At 43.1% G+C, this 12974-nt stretch overlaps 1 protein-coding gene across 3 annotated transcripts in view; it reads right to left on the minus strand.

The window, feature by feature from the left end:
• LOC149557319 (uncharacterized) overlaps positions 1–12974 on the minus strand; it is a 202974-nt gene that overhangs the window by 49826 nt on the left and 140174 nt on the right. The gene's annotated exons all lie outside the window — the stretch shown is intronic.

Here is a 12974-nt window from a genome sequence, read left to right on the forward strand (position 1 = left end):
CGTAGGACTGTACAGTTTGAGTTAAACTGATAGCGAAGGTATGTGTACTCCATGATGAAAGCCACCTGTTGAATTGTAAAGAGGCTAGGGTTATTTACCTCAAAACAAGAAGGATAAATGGATAAAAATCCTCGTGTGTAATGCTTGCATAAAAGGAGTCTCATACACCAGATTGTTGCATTAATTGGGGGTGACCTACTATGTGGTTATCTTTTTGCTTCTCCTGTTTCACAAGGATTGACAATGAGCATATTTGAGATCAGTCCTGGTTTTAGATGCTGAGGTATTCGAATGCATGCTACTCATCTTCCTCTGTGACCTCATTCTGGAGCTCTGAGAAGCAAGGAGTAGAGTTTGATACGAAGACATTGGAAGAGGCTAATCTGGGCCTAACACATAGGAACCCTGAATCCTTCGTGCCTCTTGGATGAAGTTCCAGTTCTACTTCTGCTTCATGAGGATCTAGCATTCATTTTTCTTGGTTCATTTGCTCAACAAAACAGGCTGCCAGATAAGGGATGGATATGCTCTTGAAGGGGAGCTATTAACTGTTCCTAGTTGAGCAGCTTGACATATAACTTAGGCCTGTTGGTGAACAGAGTTTTGAGATAAATGGAAAGGCTGTAATTGGACGTCCCTGAAAAATATTCAACTTTATCTGTGCAAGAGGTTGAAGGACCGTAGAATTAAGCGTATATCGGTATTGAAATGCAAAGGGCAGGTGCAAGGGAGGAGACTACTTGCTAAAATCTACTTAATCCTGGATTGACTGAGACTGAGTTGAGTAAAAGAGAACTATAAGAAGATACAGGAGGAGACATCTGTGACATTTTAGTTAATTCGTCTGCTTTTATCTTGGTTACCAATTCGTGAAACGAATCCAATTCGGGCACATGAATCTGATCCATGGGTTCGTGATTTTTTTTTCCCAATTATAATTCATGGAGGATTCGTGTGTGTGTCTATATATATATATATATATATAGAGGATTCGTGTGTGTGTCTATATATATATATATATATAGACACACACTAAAAAATGCGAGAAAAATACATAATTCTAAAACTAAATCATTTCAAACTATGAATCTATGATTCTAAATCATTTCATAGTATGAATCTATGATTCTGGTATGAATCTATTGATCAAATCCATAATGATTATAAGAAAATAATTGGAACAAAAAATAATAATAATTCAAAAAAAGGAAAAAAACCGGATGAATCCCGCCACGAATCCAGATCCAGATCGGATCCGAATCTGGATCTAGCCTCTAGGGCACAAATCCGGTAACTAAAGCCTTTTACAGCTTTAAGAATATATCCTACAGTGAGGTGAAAATTTTCAACCTGATGCACCAGAATTGGTTCTAGACACGGATATCGAAAATTGTTGAAGGGGATAAGATATTTGAGCTGTGAGATAAGAGGCATTGGGAGAATGGGAACCTTCTGTCCCTGTATGCAGCTAGGGCATCAATCAAAGTAGGCTCAAAAATAGGAGAGGTGCCAGGGAATCCAGATTCAAAGTGAAGGTTTCATAAGCTATAGATGAAGGAGGAATAAACAAGGAAATATAGAGTATAATAAGAGCACTTAATTTGAACAATCAAAGACTCCTTGTAGCTGCAGTATCTTGATGACAAGGGTCCCATAAGATAATATCAACAGCTGAAGCTTTAGTAGCATAAATTTATGACATGGCATGCTAATGTTTTCAAGACTATACAAGGACAAATTCATGAGATTCATGAACTGGCAGCTACAGTATCTTGAGGACAAGGGTCCCATAAGATTATATCAACAGCTGAAGCTTTACTAGAATAAATTAATGACATGGCCCACTGGACTTCTGCTCTCCTCAGGCTCTGCTTTATCACATTGTCATCAGAACTTTGCTGCCACCATTTTCTGCACTCTAGTACAGTCAACACCTCAAATGCAACTGTTTGTGGTGTGACAATGTCTTTTGCAGCAACCATTTGCACCTTCAACCTAATTTTCTTCTTGCTGCTAGAACTCGCATCTGCCTTGCCTACAACTTTTATACCCGACAGGAGCACCCGTACATTTTTGTCCATGTTGGAACTGCTTGATTATGCCTGTAGTTGTGCTTTCCAAATTCTCTGGCTTGCTGAGTCCAAAACTGTCTCAATTGTTGTTTTGTGGAAGCGAAAATGGTTAGATATGTGTGCAAACTCTGCCCCTCAAAATGTATTCAGTTCATCACCATCTGGCTTTACCCTCTCCTATAGTTTGCCATTAGTGCCCTGTTGCTTTGAGCCATACTATCGATCTCCCTGATGTGTTTCATGTGCAACTCCTAGTTGTGGCTAAAAAATGAACCCAATATTTTATTTTCTTTGTACTCATCTGGATTGGGCTTTGTATTTGGCCTACGCCTGTAGTCCTTCAGCAAGTCTGCAGCATCACTATCTTCTAGCAACCTTGTTGCTTGCATGCAGCTCTTGGCTTTTGAATCCCATGTTGTGAGTAATATAACTGTGGAGGGTCTTCGCTCACACATTAATGTGCCTTTGTTCTTGTCAATGCTTCCAACCCTTGCAACATATCCCCTTAGTCGCTCATTATTTTCTTTCCAGCTGATTTAATTGCAATATCATTTTCTTCTTGTCCCTAAGATTTCCTTTTTCAATAGTTACTATCTCTTCACTTCATAGTATATTCATTGCGGAGCTTTTATATACTTAATTTGGTGGTTGTTCACTTGCTTCGACCCAAGTACTTATTATTTCCATTCTGGGTGTTTGATCTATAATATTGCACTGTGCTCACACAGTGTTCTACCTTCATTGCACTATATGACTCGGTTTTGATTCTACTAGACTTTGTCAACATTGCATAACGTAAGCCTATAGCCGTCGGTAGTTATTTGGCACCATACGGTGTGGACGTCCCATCTCCTTCAACTGAACATTGTTTTCCCTATCTCCGACAATATTCTCTTTTCTCTCCCAACGGCCTCACAAGATTTCATGAAGGGCGGTTTTCCCTTCAATCCAACTTGGTGTGGGCCATTTTATGTCGTTGGTATTCTTCCTGTTGGCACTTTACGGTCTTGCTAATGAGCCCCCAGCTAGTGGGCATCGTATGGTACCACCTCAAGAGGTTGTTAGATGGTGATCATTGTACGGTACCACAATCATCGATTGTCAGACAATGGTCACCGTAAGGTCCTACCTGTTGGTCATACAGTGACAGCCCTCTTTTTTATTTAATTTATTATTATTTATATTTAATATATACTTGTTTTTAAATACCTAATCTACTTAATTAGGCGAGTCACCATCCTTGCCCTCGTCATTCAAAGTATGTTTTCAGCTTTGGCTCATTTACAACACCCGGAATGCCCCTTCTATCCAGAGTCCATAGTTTAATCACCCGGTCCTTGAAAACTTCCCATACCTTGTAGGGACCAACCCAGCTTTAAATTTTCTCAGCTTTATCTCATTTCACACATTCTACTTTAACAATAGTTGTCCAAGTCTTAACCTCATAAACCTTTGATGTTTGCCATGTCAGGCTTTCCTACAGTGTTGAGCTACATCGATCACTTATTGCACCATTATTTGACGCTCGTCCAACATGTTGAGTGTTGTTAATTAGAGTCAAAATTTAATTTTTCCGACTTCCTTTGGTGTATTTTCCTGCCAAATTTCTTCTACAGGGGTTTAGGGGTAGTGCCCCCATGATAGGGGTCATGGGGCACGGCCCCTTATAGGGTTAAGTGACAAGCACCCAAGGTAGGGTCCTGGAGTTATTTTCCTATTGGATGACATATTCTAGCCCTATTTTGGTAACGTCCATAAGTCTTGTATAAAATGGCTTAGGGTTGGGGACTCTATGATGTATGATGATTAAGTAGCTTCTTGTGGCAGTATTGAGTTGCAAGGGATTGCAAATTGTAATGAGGTTGAAATCACTGAATAATAATAATATTGGACTCAGTGTTTGGTGGACATAGCCCACTGATTGGATGAACCACGTTAAATCTTTGTCTTCTGTTCATTTATGTGTCATTTATTCCTTTGTGATATTGGTTATATTTGCATGTAATTGTTATTTCTATCTCTCTAATCTTAACATTGATGGCATTCAACCTTTCCCTCAAGCTCTCCATGTCTCCCAACCTATTCTCCATTACTATCCGCAAGCTCAACACCATGGATTCTACCATTACAATAGCCTCTTTCCCATACATTAATTGAAATGGCGTGTAACCTATAGTTACTTCATTTGCTTTTTGATAGGACCACAACATCAATGATAGTCTCTCTTGCCAGTCATCCCCTTTAATTCGACATGAATTATAAATCACAGATGCCAATATTTTATTAGTAACCTCTGCTTGGCCATTTGGTCTGGGATACTAGGGGCGAAAGAGTGAGTGGAAAATTTTTAACTCCATAGTGAGCAAGTTGATAACATGATTCACAAAATGTCCCCCTCGATCGTTGGTCATTTCGATTGGGATGCCATACCTCATGATTATTTTCTCATAAATAAACCTTGTTGTGCCCAAGGCCAAGTTCTCAGGTAGGGCCCACGCTTTGACCCACTTGGTACTGTATTCAGCCACCACGACAATATATATGCACCTTCATGCTTTGCTTGCCTTCAGTGGCCCAACGAAATCTAGTCCCCATCGCTTGAATAATTCATGTGCATGACAGGGTTTTAATGTCATGAAGTCTCTTTTCAACAGTATCCCGACCCTCTAGCATGTGTCGCACCTGACAACCCATTCTCTAGCATCATAGTAAAATGTAGGAAACCACAGGCCTGCCAGGATCTTCCATGCAGTAATGTCCGGTTCCATGTGCCCTCCCACTAGACCCTTGTAAGCCTCCCTCAAGGCACTCAAAACCTCCTCCATTACACATCGTCGAAGCACTTGATTTGGTCTCATCTTGTAAAGAAATCTATTCATTAGTTGGATGATCCTGCTCCTCAAGATGACTTTCCATCTTTCACCTGATGGCATATCTCTTGGTAATTGGGTTGTAGAGAGGTATTCCCCAATGCTTGTGTACCAAGCCAACAGGACTGCAATCCAGAAGAGGTGGGCATCAAGAAAGTCATTGATCGTTCCTAGTGGTTCTCCAGAATTAATACGTGAAAGTTGATCTGCAATCACGTGGTTTTTCCTTGGATGTACCACAATCATTAATGTGAATTCTTGCAATAGGTGCAACCATCTTCTCACTCTTCCTTAAATAATCATCTTGTTCACCAGGTACATCAATGCTTGCTGATCCACATAAAATGTAAATGAGGTAGCCAACATGTAGTACCAAAAATTTTGCACAGCGTACACCATCCCCAAGGTTTCCCAAGTTGTTGCATTGTAAATTTTCTTTGCCTCGACAAAAACCTGTTGACGAAGTATATTACGTGATCCAACACATGGTCACCCACTTGTGCCAGTGTAGCTCCTATTGTGAAATTGGAAGCGTTGATGTGTACATGAAACTCTTTATCCTACTTCAGGTACGACAAAATGGGCACACCTACTTACCTTGTCATTAACTCCTCAAATGCTTCCCCCTACTATGTTCCCCAAGTGTAGGGCTCCGCCTTATGAATCAACTTATCCATTGAATAGGACACTTGAGAAAAAAAATTGATGAACCTTCCATAATATTCAATGTGTCTAAGAAATGACTTAACTCCATTAACATCTGTGGGTGGCTTCATTTCCACAATCAACCTCACTTTGTTAGGTTCTACCTTCAATTTGGATTTGCACACAAAGTACCCAAGGAGCTTTCCTTAAGGCACGATGAACGTGCACTTCTTGGGGTTGAGTGTAAGCCTTGCTTATTGTCGTCAATAGAAACTGTGTCAGCCGACTGAATTGTCGTCGGTGTTTCTGTAGCCGACGGAGTGATTGTCGTCGGTGTTTCTATAGCCGACGGGGTGATTGTCGTCGGTGTTTTTGTATTTTGTAGCCGACGGGTAAATAGTTTGTAGCGGACATAATGTTTGTGGCCGACGGACTCCTTCGGGAAGGTTCGGCGGATAGTATTTATATCCCGTCTGGGATCATTGTAAATCATCATACATCTTATCTTATGAAGCATAATGTATTTCTGGCATATTCGAGTATAATTCTGCTATTTTGTTCCATTGTCTGTATGCGTTGATTTCTTTACCAATACGGTAAACATTTGGCATCGTTTCCTTATGAACCTGGAAGGTGGGAGGAATGAAGATTAATGCCAAATCAGCTTAACAAAGATCAGAATAAGGTCAAGGGAAAAGATGGAATCCGTACTGCGCAAGAGAATTTAATTCTGGCACAACAAGCCAAATGCCGATGGAGATTTCAGAAGAGTGTCGACGGAAACCGGAGCACGGAAGATTTGTTGGAGGAAACTCGGCAATGGGTGGAATTGGTGGAAGAAGCACATGAGGAGTTTTTGAATTCGTGTTCGCTGAGGGAAGAGAATCCAGACGGAAGAGCATCGACTCGCATGGCTCGGAGTGCCGACAAAGCAAGAGCGTGGAGTGAACTCTTCGTCCGGGATATACTTCCGCAGGAGACAACTTCGCAACACCCTTCTTCACCAAGGTTCGCAGCTGTTGAGTCTGACGATGTAGGAAAACAGTCCGCCGGTGTGGGAAAACAGTCTGCCGATGTGGAAGTGCAGTCCACCGGTGTGGGAGACCAGTCTTTCGGTGTGGGAGTACAGTCTGCCGACGTCGGAGACCAGTCTTTCGGTGTGGGAGTACAGTCCGCCGACGTCGGAGACCAGTCCGCCAGTGTGGGAGTGCAATCTGCCAGTGTGGGAGACCAGTCCGCCGGTGTGGGAGTACAGACTGTCAGTGTGGGAGTGCAAACCACCGGTGTGGGAGTGAAGAGCGCTAGTGTTGCAAGACCGAGCAACGCCTGTTTACAAAAACCAATTGTGATGGCGGGACCAAAAGAGAAACTGCCGAAGTTCAATGGCGATGGTACAGCCGATCCCATTCGACATTGCAAAACATGTGAAACGATCTGAAAGGCGAATGGGATAACTGATGAAGACGACTGGATGAGGCAATTTTCAGCCACCCTACGAGGCGTAGCAATTGATTGGTTCACTGATACAGATCCACAAAAGCTAAACAGTTGGGATAACATTAAAAAGGAGTTTCTGGCAGAATTTAAACTGTTGCAGGATGATAATGAAATTGTAGTAGAGATCTTCAATACTAAGCAGGGGAAGAACGAAACCGTCCGCATTTACACCAGGAAATTAAAAGACTTGATAAACAAAATGGAAAGTAAGCCGGCGGACGCACTTCAGAAAAGATGGTTCGTATAAGGCCTACGCTCAAAGTTGCGGAGGAAAATGAAAATTGTGCCACAGTCATCATATACAGAAGCTTATAACAGAGCATTGGACCTTGAAAGTGAGCTGAAGACAAAGAAGAAGACGAAGACTAGCTCATCTGATTCAGATGACAACAAGCCTATCGGAGGTGATGGCAGCGACGATGAAGGCAACAGTAAGAAGGTTCGTGCCCTACAGAAGGACATGATTCGAATGATGGAGTTTAAAAACATGCAGAAGGAGCCAAAAGGCAGTGAGTTGTGGTGCACAGAGTGTAAGACCGACGGTCATACTAAAGGATCGTGTCCAAAGAACCAATTTTGTGACATTTGTCAGATCATGGGCCATTCGACAAAAGAGTGCCCCTTTAACATGAAGATGAGGATCTCCGCAGGTTCTTCTTACACAGGAGGCTTCCCTGTGGGGCAGTAGCGAAAATACGAATAGCGCAAGTGCCACATCCGGAGGGTACAGGAATAATAACAGAGGGCAAAATAACAATGCGAACAATAACAATAATAATGGGAGCCGAAGTCAAACCCAGTATGATGCAAACGGATGGCCGATCGTTCAATGCCAAGCATGTAATTTGTGGGGTCATTTTGCACAAGATTGTACAGCGGCAAACACACCGAAATTATTATGCAGATGGTGCGGACCTGGCGAACATGAAGATGCCAAGTGTCCAAAGTCTGGAGTAAACTTGATCACTGTCGGCACGGATGAAGAGGAGGTTCTGGCAATTACGCGGAAGCAAGCAACACTGTCGGCGGAGGAAAAAAGAAAATTGGGGGAAGTGTAGGCGAAAATTGGAAAGGCATCGTCGGCATGGACATCTCAATGGAAGGACATCACCGGCACCTTGGCAAGGAACTTCGCAGAACAAAACATTGTACAGTCTTACAAACGGAGAGACCAGTCAAGATAAGTGACCTCCTTCTCACAATGCCCCAGTTACGGACAGCCATTCTGAATCATACACCATTTCTGAAAGCAACGGAGGACACAGGAAGGGATAGTAGGGAAGTGATGACAACAGATCAAATGCTGTTGGCACTCACATCCGGACAGCATCCGGCGATCGTCGAGATGGGGATTTTAGGAAATGTTCCGACAGACACAATTGTTGACAGAGGGTTCAGCGTGAATGTGTTGTCGGAGGATACTTGAAAGAAGTTGGGAAAGCCGACATTGTGGCCACCTACATTTCAGTTGCTCACGACAGACCACCACGGGATCAAACCGTTGGGAATCTTAAAGGCGCAACAGGTAACTATTGGGACACAGCCATTTTTATTGGACTTCGTGGTCATTCCATCGAAAAGAAAAGGATATGATGCTATTCTGGGATGGAATTGGTTGGTGCAAGCAAAAGTAAAACATGATTGGAAACGAAATACCCTATCAATGGAGCGCGGAGGCAAAAGATTCATAATTGACCTGCACACAAATGGTAGGTAAGGAGGCAGCATCGTCAGACTCAGAGGGTGAAGGCGACACTGACGACGAAAGAAATGACGATGAACAAAAGAGAAGAATGGAACCGGACGACCAAGGAGTATTGACACTAGGAGGATCGAATGATGACGACCTAGACTCGGCGAATGGCCTTTACCATTGGCAAATAGAAGACTACGAACTCTTTCCGAGTTGTAATATGCTAAGGGTCAACAAAGGTGAGAAAAAAGAGGAAAATGAGTGTCTGAAGGAATACAGAGAAGCAAATGACGCAAAGGAGGTTACGGTCGAAGAAGGGAAGGACGTACAAACCCAGAAAAAAGAAAATTTCCACCATCCGGTACATGGTGAACGGACCGCACAGGAAGAAAAGAATGCATCGCACCATAAAATTACTTGAAGTGTACCGACAGCAAGGAAATAAGCTAGATGCATGACAATCGCAGGCATAGTGGGCGACAGAGGTGACACAGAACAGACATAAGGCGTGGCATGACAAACTCAACAGGTTTCAACCGGGGCAGTTGGTACTCAAGTACGACGGTCGGAATGAAATTAAACAGGAAAGGTTTAAGGCAAAATGGGTTCGACCATATCAGATCCGAGAGGTCGGCGCCAATCGAGTGATAAAGTTGGGGACGTTGGACGGGCAAGAGATACCTCACGCAGTCAACGGATCCTACCGTGCCAAAAAGATGTCGCCACCGTCACCTTTGCAAAATGATCAGATGATTTCGTCATCGTCGTCGTCGTCGTTGCAAAATGGCGATGCCTAGAGGCAAAATTGAGGTGTTGTTCATTTTTTTGGGGGAAAAAAAATGAAAAAGAAAAGGAAAAAAAAAAAAAAAAAAGTTGACAGACTGTGTTGCGGGCAAGCTGTCCGCGGGAGGTGCTCCGCGACAGGTTGTCCGGGGGCACACTCCACATAATGTTGCTCCGTGGACAGGCTGTCCCGCAGGCACATTTCTGCGGGTGCCCTGTGAACCCCTCTTCCCTACAGACATTGTCCCGCGGGCAAATTCCCGCGAACTCCTTTTCCCATGGGTATGGTTTCGTGGACGTCTTCTTTTTCCTTCGACGTCTCCTCTTTTCCACGAACGGCTTCTGTTGTTTCCTCCGCCTTCTTTTTCCCACAGACTTGCGTTATTCTCCCGTGCGTGAAGTTTTCCCGCGGACTTTCTGTTCCGATTGCAATACGGGGGACCCTCAAAGACCTCTCCTTGCAACCTCATCGGGCACAAATTCAGGAGTTGTTCGACAGCAGTTGTCATTCCAATGTGTCTCTGCGGTGATTTGGAAACCGATGATAAGGGCGAGCTCGTGTCTAGCACTCGGATTGTGTGTCACAAGTGAACGGGGAGATTTCGCTATCAAAACTTCCCAACGGTCCTCCAATAGATGCAGTCCCTGTAACCAAAAGACGGATGGTGGTGTTTTCCCATGGACGTTCTTCGCCTTCGTGTGGATATTTTGGGCTTACCGCAGACTGACTACCGTGGTCATTTTCCCAGATTAAGCGCCTTGCGAAGATCTCTTTCCAGTCTGTGGATGGGTGAATGTTCATAGTTTCAGTTGTTGTAAGCTTCCGTGGGAGAAAAAGAAATATTAAGCCAGAGGTATTGTCGGGGTTCCGCACAGAACCTGGCCGCGGAAAACAAAAGCGACAGAAGGAGGAACTTGCAGAGAGTCAGAATAGATGTAAGAAGCACAGCAACAGACAAACAGAAGCAGGAGGGTTTGCTAAAAAATAAAAATAAAAAATAAATGGCGACAGATTCAAGTTGTTTGGAATGAGTAGCAGATGATGCCAAAAGGAAGGGGAAGCATCAGTGGTTGCCAAAAAGAGTGTAGAATCGGCAGAAAATGACAGAAATAGTGTGTTCAGTGCATTTTTGTGTGGGTTTCAGAGTGTTAATTTGGTTTTAACAGCGAGAGGCGTTGCCCCCTAGACCCCCAGTTCTTGCGGATATCAGTCGTGAAGTATGACCAATTGAGAAGACTTGAAGTTGCCGCAGGCATGGAATGTCTGTGTACCAGAGGCACGGGGAGTAGGTTGGCTGAGAGGCTGTCTTGGTGGATGCACAGAGAGCTCAGGAGGAGTGGGTCATCCAGAAGGCAGTACAATGACACTTAGCTCAATGGACCCAGTGTTGGAAGCAGAGAAAGCAACACGAGTGGCTATCAAGGTCAGCTTGAGGAGACAATATTGTGTTAGCAAGGCTACAGATGTAATGGGATGAATGTGGAAGTGATGTGACAGAAGCAGATTTTTTGTTGTGGTCACTCTGTTAATGTATTTTGTTTGTTAATTTATCTCAGATATTTTGTAATTGTCGTCCGGAGACGACTTTTTCTTTTGGGGGGGATGATGTCGTCGGTAGAAACTGTGTCAACCGACTGGATTGTCGTCGGTGTTTCTGTAGCCGACGGAGTAATTGTCGTCGGTGTTTCTGTAGCCGACGGGGTGATTGTCGTTGGTGTTTTTGTATTCTGTAGCCGACAGGTAAATAGTTTGTAGCGAACATAATGTTTGTGGCCGACGGACTCCTTCGGGAAGGTTCGGCGGATAGTATTTATATCCCGTCTGGGATCATTGTAAATCATCATTCCTCTTATCTTATGAAGCATAATGTATGTCTGGCATATGCGAGTATAATTCTGCTATTCTGTTCCATTGTCTGTATGCGTTGATTTCTTTACCAGTACGGTAAACACTTATCTACACCTCTCCATGTATTCCCGAAGAGCTGCTAGATGTGTCCTCTACACTAAAAATGGACCAATCATCTAAGAAGGCTTTAAAATTTCCAATAGAAATTTTACTGAAGATGTGCACAATTATCCTTTGATATGTTGCTAGGGCATTACAAACTCCGAATGGCAATTGATTATAGGCATACACCCCATCCTCCACGACAAAGGTCGTCTTAAGATTGTCCTCCACGACAACGGATATCTAGTTATAGCCGAAAACTTCATCCATGAAGGAGTATATTCCATGCCCGCTACCTCCTCCAAGATGTTGTCCATAAAAGGTATTGGGAATGGGCCTTTTATAGTGATTGCGTTCATACATCTAAAGTCGACACATATTTGGGTTTGGTTGTCTATTTCTTCTAGAAAATAATAGTGGGGAACCCACTCGTTTGTTTGTACTCGAAAGATGATGCTCGCATCCAACATGCATTTTATTTCTTCATTAACTCATGTAGCATGGTTCTTGTTCATTTTGTACAGTCGCTTTCATACAAACACTGTTCATGGCACCAACAGAATACAAATGGACACATAATTCTAGTGGAACACCTTTCAGTTTCTCATATGTCTAGGCAAAAACATCCTTGTACACCAAGAAAATTTTAAATGTCACTGCCTTCAAAATAGGGTTCCAGTCATCTCCTACCAAGATGTTTTTGGGATTAGTCTCATCTCCTAGGTTCGTAAATTTGAATGACGGATCCCCACATTTGATTGGTTGTTCTTTATCGAACTAGTGTACTCGATTTTCGCTTACTTAAGCCTCCCCCTCCTTATACTCTCCATACTCGAGTGGGAATAAATCTTTTTCTACCCCTTTTATCCACCTGGAGCATGTTATGCTAGAATAGTTTATAATCCTCCATTTGCCAATGGATGAGTCCATTCATTGAGTCCAAGTCATCTTCAGAGCATCCCTCCAGTTCGAGGATGCCTTCCTCATTGGGCTCCATGTGTTGGTTCCCCTCATCCATTCCTTCTTCGAATTGCGACTCAAACCAAGACGTCAAGTCTTCACTCAACATTTTTATCTTTAAGTAAATTGTGAATTTCCTGCCACCCCTCTCCATCGACAGGATGTTCCTCTTCCAGTCATAATTCATCTTAGCTTGCCTCAGTCAACCCCTTTCGAGAATGGCGTCATACTCTTCCTCTTACAAGGCATTACCACAAAACCTAAGACGAATGGTTGAGTATCAATCATAACTCTTTGTGTCATTAATGTCCCGATAGGTTTGATGACATGTCAGTGCATACCCACAAGATGAAAATTTGGTGGCCATAATGTAGGTCACCGTAACTTCTTCCATGTCTCGTAGGCTAGTACATTCACACCTGACCCTCCATCAACGATGGTCTTTGTCAGGATGCTATCGAGGGTACCAATCTCAACCACAATTAGATGTTTACACGTGTTGA

This window comes from Cupressus sempervirens, chromosome 5 (genome assembly GCF_028749045.1).
Source record: "Cupressus sempervirens isolate cs-2001-9-10 chromosome 5, ASM2874904v1, whole genome shotgun sequence".
Classification (NCBI taxonomy): Eukaryota; Viridiplantae; Streptophyta; class Pinopsida; order Cupressales; family Cupressaceae; genus Cupressus; species Cupressus sempervirens.